The sequence below is a fragment of the Chinchilla lanigera genome, unplaced genomic scaffold, assembly GCF_000276665.1.
Source record: "Chinchilla lanigera isolate Chin_1 unplaced genomic scaffold, ChiLan1.0 scaffold00187, whole genome shotgun sequence".
Lineage (NCBI taxonomy): Eukaryota > Metazoa > Chordata > Mammalia > Rodentia > Chinchillidae > Chinchilla > Chinchilla lanigera.
Genome location: NW_004955588.1, coordinates 260,905 through 267,772, shown reverse-complemented (window position 1 = coordinate 267,772; position 6,868 = coordinate 260,905). Strand labels below are relative to the sequence as shown.

General features: G+C 41.2%; 1 long non-coding RNA gene across 1 annotated transcript in view; it reads right to left on the bottom strand.

Moving 5' to 3' along the window:
- The window catches only part of LOC102015792, a 7,214-nt gene extending 4,298 nt beyond the window's left edge, over positions 1 to 2,916 (bottom strand). Inside the window, exon 1 of the long non-coding RNA XR_265117.1 lies at positions 2,809 to 2,916. This is a non-coding gene — a long non-coding RNA (uncharacterized LOC102015792). The remainder of the gene's footprint in view (positions 1 to 2,808) is intronic.
- Positions 2,917 to 6,868: the final 3,952 nt, after the last annotated feature.

Genomic DNA, 6,868 nt, shown 5'->3' with positions numbered 1-6,868 from the left:
ATATTTTGTTTTTTTTTTGTTTGTTTTTGGTTTTTTTCCGGTACCAGGATATATATATTTTTTGGTTGAAATGTATTGAATAGTAAAACTATTTTTTAGGCTTTTTTTTCCACACTGGAAATTAAACCCATGATCTCACACATGCAAGGCAGGCACTCTGCCATTGAGCCATATCCTCAGCCCTAAAACTATTTAAAAAAAACAATAACTTCGTTCAACTGTTTTAAATTTCTGATTGTATAGAGGATTCAGAATTTGTTTTGTTTTGTTTTTCTTGTTTGATTTTTGATGCTACTAGATTTTGAGTTCTAGCTGTCTTTAGGGAGAGAAAGAAGGTGGACACTGTGATTGTTTCTCCACTTAATGGATCAGGTGCGGTCAGCTGTGAGGAGGACGCTTCCTATTCTGGTTATGCCTGGTGGTTTCTAAGTGAAGTGTGTGCCGTGGGGTTTTCTTTTGCTTTGTTTTGGTGTGTGTGTGTGTTTTCAGATAGGGTCTTGTCACGGAGTTCAGACTGGCCTTGAACTCACTATGTAGCCCGGGCTGGTCTGAAACTCACAGTGATCCTCCTGCCTCAATCTCCTGAGTACTGGGATTACAGGTGTGTGCCACCATACCCAGCTGTGTGTAATTTTAAAATTAATTACTTAACTAAAATTTTTTATTTGAGGGAGAATGTCACTATGTAGCCCAGACTGACCTCCAACTCCCTGTGTTCCTCCTGCCTCAGCCTCCCAAGTGCTGGGATTATAGGTGTGTACCACCTATTTTCTTTTTCTTTGAGTAGTATGTATCTTCAATGTACTTTTCTCTCACTGGAGATCTCTTTAAATGGTGCTGCCAGGTCCCTAATTTCCCATCCTAATCTCAGGTTCAACATCCCTTTGCTAGGTGCACTGGCCTCCTGACCTCTCCTACTCCTCCTGCTTCTTCTCAGACACTCGAGGCCCTTCAAGAGGAGATTCCAAACTGGGATGCATGGCAAGGGTGATGGCCACGTTTTCTTTTAAGGTATACTTCACCAAGAGACCTACAGACCCTGCTGGTACAAATTATTCCAATGGGCTTTCTGCCTTCAGAAATCTAGCTAAAAAACTGATTAGTGTTCTTGTTTGCGCAGGTTAAATGCTCACATACGCTTATGTCAGTCAACCCTGATTAGAATGGGCTGGCAAGTCCTGAGCTCCTACCCAGAGGAAATGACACAAAAGACTTGCCTTCACAGTCCCACTAATATTACCAGCGCCTCACTTGAAATGTCCTTATCTTTGGCTTGGGGAGAGGAGGAAGCACTTTTCTGCCTTGGAATAAATAAATATTATCCTACCACAAACACTGTAATATTCCATAAAGCAAATAACGCAAGTAATGCCTGTTTCTGTTTGTCCTATCAGTTCTTTTTCCTTTTTCTTTTCAACGCTGGGGATCAAAATGAAAGCCTTGTGTGCACTAGACAAGTGCTCCACCTCTGAGATACATCCCTGGTCCCCAGTCCATTTTTTTTCTCAGTACTGAACCCAGGGCTTTCTTTTATTTTTTTTTATTTTAAAGAATAAAAGAAGGATAACATAATAATAGGGGGGACTTAGCAAATTACAGACAAAATGGTAGGAAATTATCAATGGTTATAATTTTACATATTATTGTCTACAAAATAGTTTCTCAGGAAAACAAATAGACAAATAATAGTGAGTTAGAGACAAAAGAGGTAGGAGATTATCAAGAGTTGTTGTACTATACTTTGGTATCTTCAAAGAGGCTTCTAAAGAAAATAAATAGAGCTATACATGAGTGACCTATTGAAAAATCATTAACTATTCTCAATGGTTGTTGTAGGAAACACATAATAATAAACATACATCCATTTATGAAATAGGATAGGAACATTACAAACTTTACACAGTTATGGATAGATTAGTAGGAAAATATCAATGGCTGCTGTAATACATGGTTGAACCCAGGGCTTTCTAACCAAGCTACATTCCCCCACTTTTTTTTTTTTTTTGTCTTTTTGAGACAGGGTCTTGCTATGCAGTTTGGGCTGGCCTTGAGCTCACTTTGTAGCCCAGGCTGGTTTTGAACTCTCAATGATCCTCCTGCTTCAGCCTCGCAAGTGTTGGGATTACAGGCATGTGCCACCATACCCGGTTTACATCCTCTCTTTTAATTATTTTTATTAAGTACTAATTTGCCATTTTTAACTATATGAACTAAATTCTTGGTTATATAACAAAATCTATCACAAACCAGAAAATTGTACACAGTAAATATGCCCTCAGCATGACAATTTTACCCTCAGAGGAGAACATTTAAAAGGGGTTGGGGGGGGGTGGGAATAGAGAAATAGAAGAGGAAGAGATTAGAAGCAAGGCTGGAGGACAAAGGAAGATCATGCAAACTTTGGGAAACTGGTGATGAAGACAGGAGGGAAAGAGAGAAGGAAGAAGTAAAAACAAGAACAGCCCAGTATAACAACAAAACTAAAAACAATGTTCACATTCATATGAAAACAAGAAGGAACAAAATAAAACAAGAATTAAAAAAGAAGGAAATAAGAAAAAATGTCCGTTTCAAGGCATGTCTCTGCTGTCACTAGCAGACAGGGTTGGCAGACAGCGCCCAGATTCACACTGATTAACCCCAGCAAGCCAGTGGTAGGTTATGGCAGGGTAGTGGACAATCCCAGCAAGCCTGCGCTTTCCGTCCCGCTGAAGTTCGGGCTGGTTTCTGGCTGTGAGGCTGGACCCGGGTTTGTTCAGCCCGGAACGCTCAGTGTGCCTCCTGCCAGCTTGAACTCGGCTCTCTGACCTTTTGCCGAGTTGATCTCAGTTCCACTTCACCCTGTCAGCGGCAGCCACTAGATGGAGCCAGCTGGCAGTTGGCCCGCGTTCTGTCAGTTGGCCCCGCCCCAAGATGGCTACTGGCCAATCACCCTCTCTTGGGGGACGTCTGAACCAGAAGAACCCACCAGCCACTGCAGTCCACGGCATCCACTGCTGTGTTCCACTAGTGCGTTTCTCCGTGGAGGCCTCTAAGGTTGCCAGTAATCACCCTGTGCTGTCCCTTCATGGTTTGAGCCACGCCCCTTGCAGTGAGTCACTGCTCAGGGAGAAAGCACCACTTGCTACCTCCTTCTTCTGGGTTGAGGTCTCTCTCTTCAGTCTCCCCGTGGGCTTCAGCTTGCTGGGTCTCAGGGACCCACTTTCTTCCTTCTTCTGTTCCTCATGTTGTTATATTCCAGGGCTGGATACCAAATCTCGGGCAGGCTCTTTCCCTGCTGTTCACTACTCTTGAACAGGGTCTCACTAAATTGATGTTTCCCAGGCTGGGCTCAAATTTGAGATCCTAGCTGGATGTGGTGGTGCATGCCTGTAATCCAAGTCTGTACTCAGGAGGCTGAGGCAGGAGGATCACCACGAGTTTGAGGCCAGCCTGGGCTACATAATGATTTCAAGGCCAGTCTGGTGAGATCCTGTCTTAAAAAATGAAAACAAAAATACTCCAAAACAAATTTGCAGTCCTTTGCCTCAGCCTCCCAAATTTGCTGGGATTACAAGTGTGCACCACCATGCCTGGCCCTGTTCTTTATACACCCTGTGGTGGAGAGAGGAGTGACGTTGGTAGAAATGTGCTTGACCGTATCTCCTCTTCGTAAGATGTGGAGAGCCCGACTCCAAAGGATGCAACTCCCATTGGAACAGAAGGGGTGCTTACCGCCTCTCATCCTTACTTGGGGACAGGAGGACAATTCTGGGACAACAGGATAAGTTGCATTCAACATCCTTGACACTGGGTTCTTTCGGCCAGTTCCTGAGCCCCTGTGCAGATGGACTGGACAGATAGTGTAAATACCTGATAAAAGGGCATGTTTTTGCTTTTTCGTCTTTTTTGAAAAAGGGTCTTGTTATGTATTCTAGTTCAAACTGGCCTTAAACTCATTATGTAGTCCAGACTGGCCTTGAATTTGGGCTAGTCCTTCTGTCTCAGCCTTTCTAGTGCTGGGATTATAGGTGTGCATCACCATGTCCAGGTAAAAGGGCATTTTTAAAAATTAAAGATCCTAAAAAAAAAAGATTAAAGATCCTGTTGTGATAACTAGGCTGCCTAAAAATAAATTAATAGCATAAAAATTGACAGGACAGATGTAATAGGTTATAAAATGGGACTCTGTCTCATTATAGCCATAGTGTAAAGTCCAAAGTTAATCAATAGACAGCAGGTACTCTTACCTTGCAAAGAGGGACCTCAGAACCAGGCATAGCAAAAGAAGTGGCTGTAAACCATTTTTGAGATAGTTAATACTCACCCTGGAAGGGGTGAAAAGGGTTGAGAATGAAGAGGCAGTAACACTTTTGAAATGTTGGGTTTTTTTGTTGAAAATGTTGGTATTTTCCCTCTGTACCTTACGGACGAAACAAATGGACTGTGTTCTCTTCAAGCTTGATATGTTGCCTATGGTTTATGAGACACAGTGGTCTGCTTTTCTGTTTTGTTTGCATTATTTTTAAGAATTTTCCTTCTATTCTTATTGGATTTGTGTATATTTAAGTATGTGAAATATTAGTATAGTTATCAAGCAAAGCCATAAAAGCTATACTCAGAAAGTGTCACTACTTGCCTGGCATAGTGGTGCACACCTGTAATTGCAACACTCAGGAGGCTGAGGCAGGAGGATCACTGAGAGTTTGAGGCCATTGTGGACTACACAGTGAATTTAAGGTCAATTTGAACTACATAGTGAGACTCTGTCTTAAAAATAAAAAAAATGAACAAAAATTTTCCATTTTGTTGGTTGTCTTATTATTCTGTTGCTTCTTTTGCAATGCAAAAGCTTTTTAAGCTTTTTTGCTGTATAAATACAATTTTGTCAATTAACATAAGGTAATTAACATAAAACAAACAAAAATACTCCTAGCTATAAGGATATTAAAGATAATTAAATGAATTATATGTACATATAGGCAATATTTTAATATAAATATATTCTAAATAAATTCTATGCATGTGTTTGTATACATATGTATATTATAATTAAAACAATGCTTCATAACTTGCTCCAATTAGTACATATTTGGCAAAAGTAGCCAAGAGGTAAGGTTTTTTGAGTAATTTTTTTGGGTTTCTCTCTCTCTCTCTCTGAAACCTATGGACTCAAACTGAGGCAAACTTGTGTAACTTTTCCCTCTCCCCTAGAAAAGCTAAGCTGGGGAACTCCATAAACTTTCTCATGATGCTGGGAATAGTTTCCTAGTGTGTCCCACTATGTTGGAGGAGGGAGAGGAGTGCATGGCCTCTGTGTTTGTCACAGCTGGTATGAGCCCCACAGGTCCACCTTGAATTTATCTCCACTTTTCTTTCTTCTTTTCCCCATTTTCCATCACTAATTGGAGTAAAAAGCAGCCTGCAGGCCTGTGATTAACCTACTTGTGGGACATGTGATCATTCAGGTTCCATGTGTGGGACCTGGAGTTTAGTACGCCCTTTGTCCTTAAAGTTCTGTGCTCTGTGATATTTTTCACAGGTTTCTTACTCTTAAGCTTTTTAATTTGATATGATCCCATTTTTGATTCTTGGTGCTATTTCTTGTGCAGCAGGGGTTCTGTTGAGAAAGTCCTTTTCTATGTCTATGCCTTCAAATGTATGTGTTTGACTTCTTTGTTAAAGATCAAGTAGTTGAATGTACTTGGGACTGTTTCTGCATCCTCTATTCTGTTCTGTATGATCCTCATTTCCGTTTTTGTGCCAGGACTGTGCTATTTTTATTACTGTAGCTTTGTGATATAGCTTTAGGTGTGGGAATATGATGCCTCCTGCTTCACTGTTTTTACTCAGGATTGATTTTGCTATTCTAGGTCTTTCTGGTTCCAAATGAATTTTAGGATTGTTTTCCTCACTTCTGTGAAAAATGCTTTTGGGATTTTGATTGGGATTGCATTAAATTTGTCTATCAATTTTGGATATATGGTCATTTTGACTATATTGGTTCCACCCATGCAAGAGCATGGGATATATTTGCATTTTCTTTTTTTTTTTTTTTTTTTGTCTTTTTGAGACAGGGTCTCGCTATGTGGTTCAGGCTGGCCTTGAGCTCACTTTTTAGCCCAAGCTAGTCTCGAACTCACAATCAGCCTCCCAAGTGCTGGGATTACAGGCGTGCACCACCACGCCCGGGCGGGAGTGTCTGTTTCAAACACACATGGGTGCACCCACGCATACACACACACAAGAAAACAATTTCAGTTTCCAAAATTATCTCGTAAATTTCTGTGTAGACAACTCTCTTTACAACTATAGCTGCTTTTTGTTTTTGCAGGGCTGGAGACAGAACCTAGAGGCCTCCTGCACACTAAGCAAGAGGTCTCCCTGAGCTACACTCCCAGCCATCTGCCTAGCATGAGCTAGTGAGGTTTTTGGGGGTTTTGTTGTTTTGTTTTTGGGCACCGGGGATCAAACTCAGGACCTTGCACTTTCTGGGCAGGCGCTTGTGCCGCTGAGCTATATCCCCAGCTCCATGAACTACTGTTGGGAAGATAAAAGTCTAACATGCTTCTTGCTGTGGGGATTTATATTTTGCCATGATTTGTTAAAGTATATTAAGGAATTGCTGGGCATGGTGACGCACCCTTGAGATCTCAGCACTCAGGATGCTGAGGTAGGAGGGTCGTTGTGAATTTGAGCCTAGCCTGAACTGCATAGCGAGATGCTATCTCTAAAAATTTATATCTATATCTAATATCCTTTAATGTATGTGGTCTTGATGTGAAAGGGACTAAAAAGTTGTATAAGAAATGACCCTTGTCCTTATAATGCAGTTGGAACAAAAAGAACAAAAATATATCCTTAAGAAAAATTAACTCATGGGGCTGGG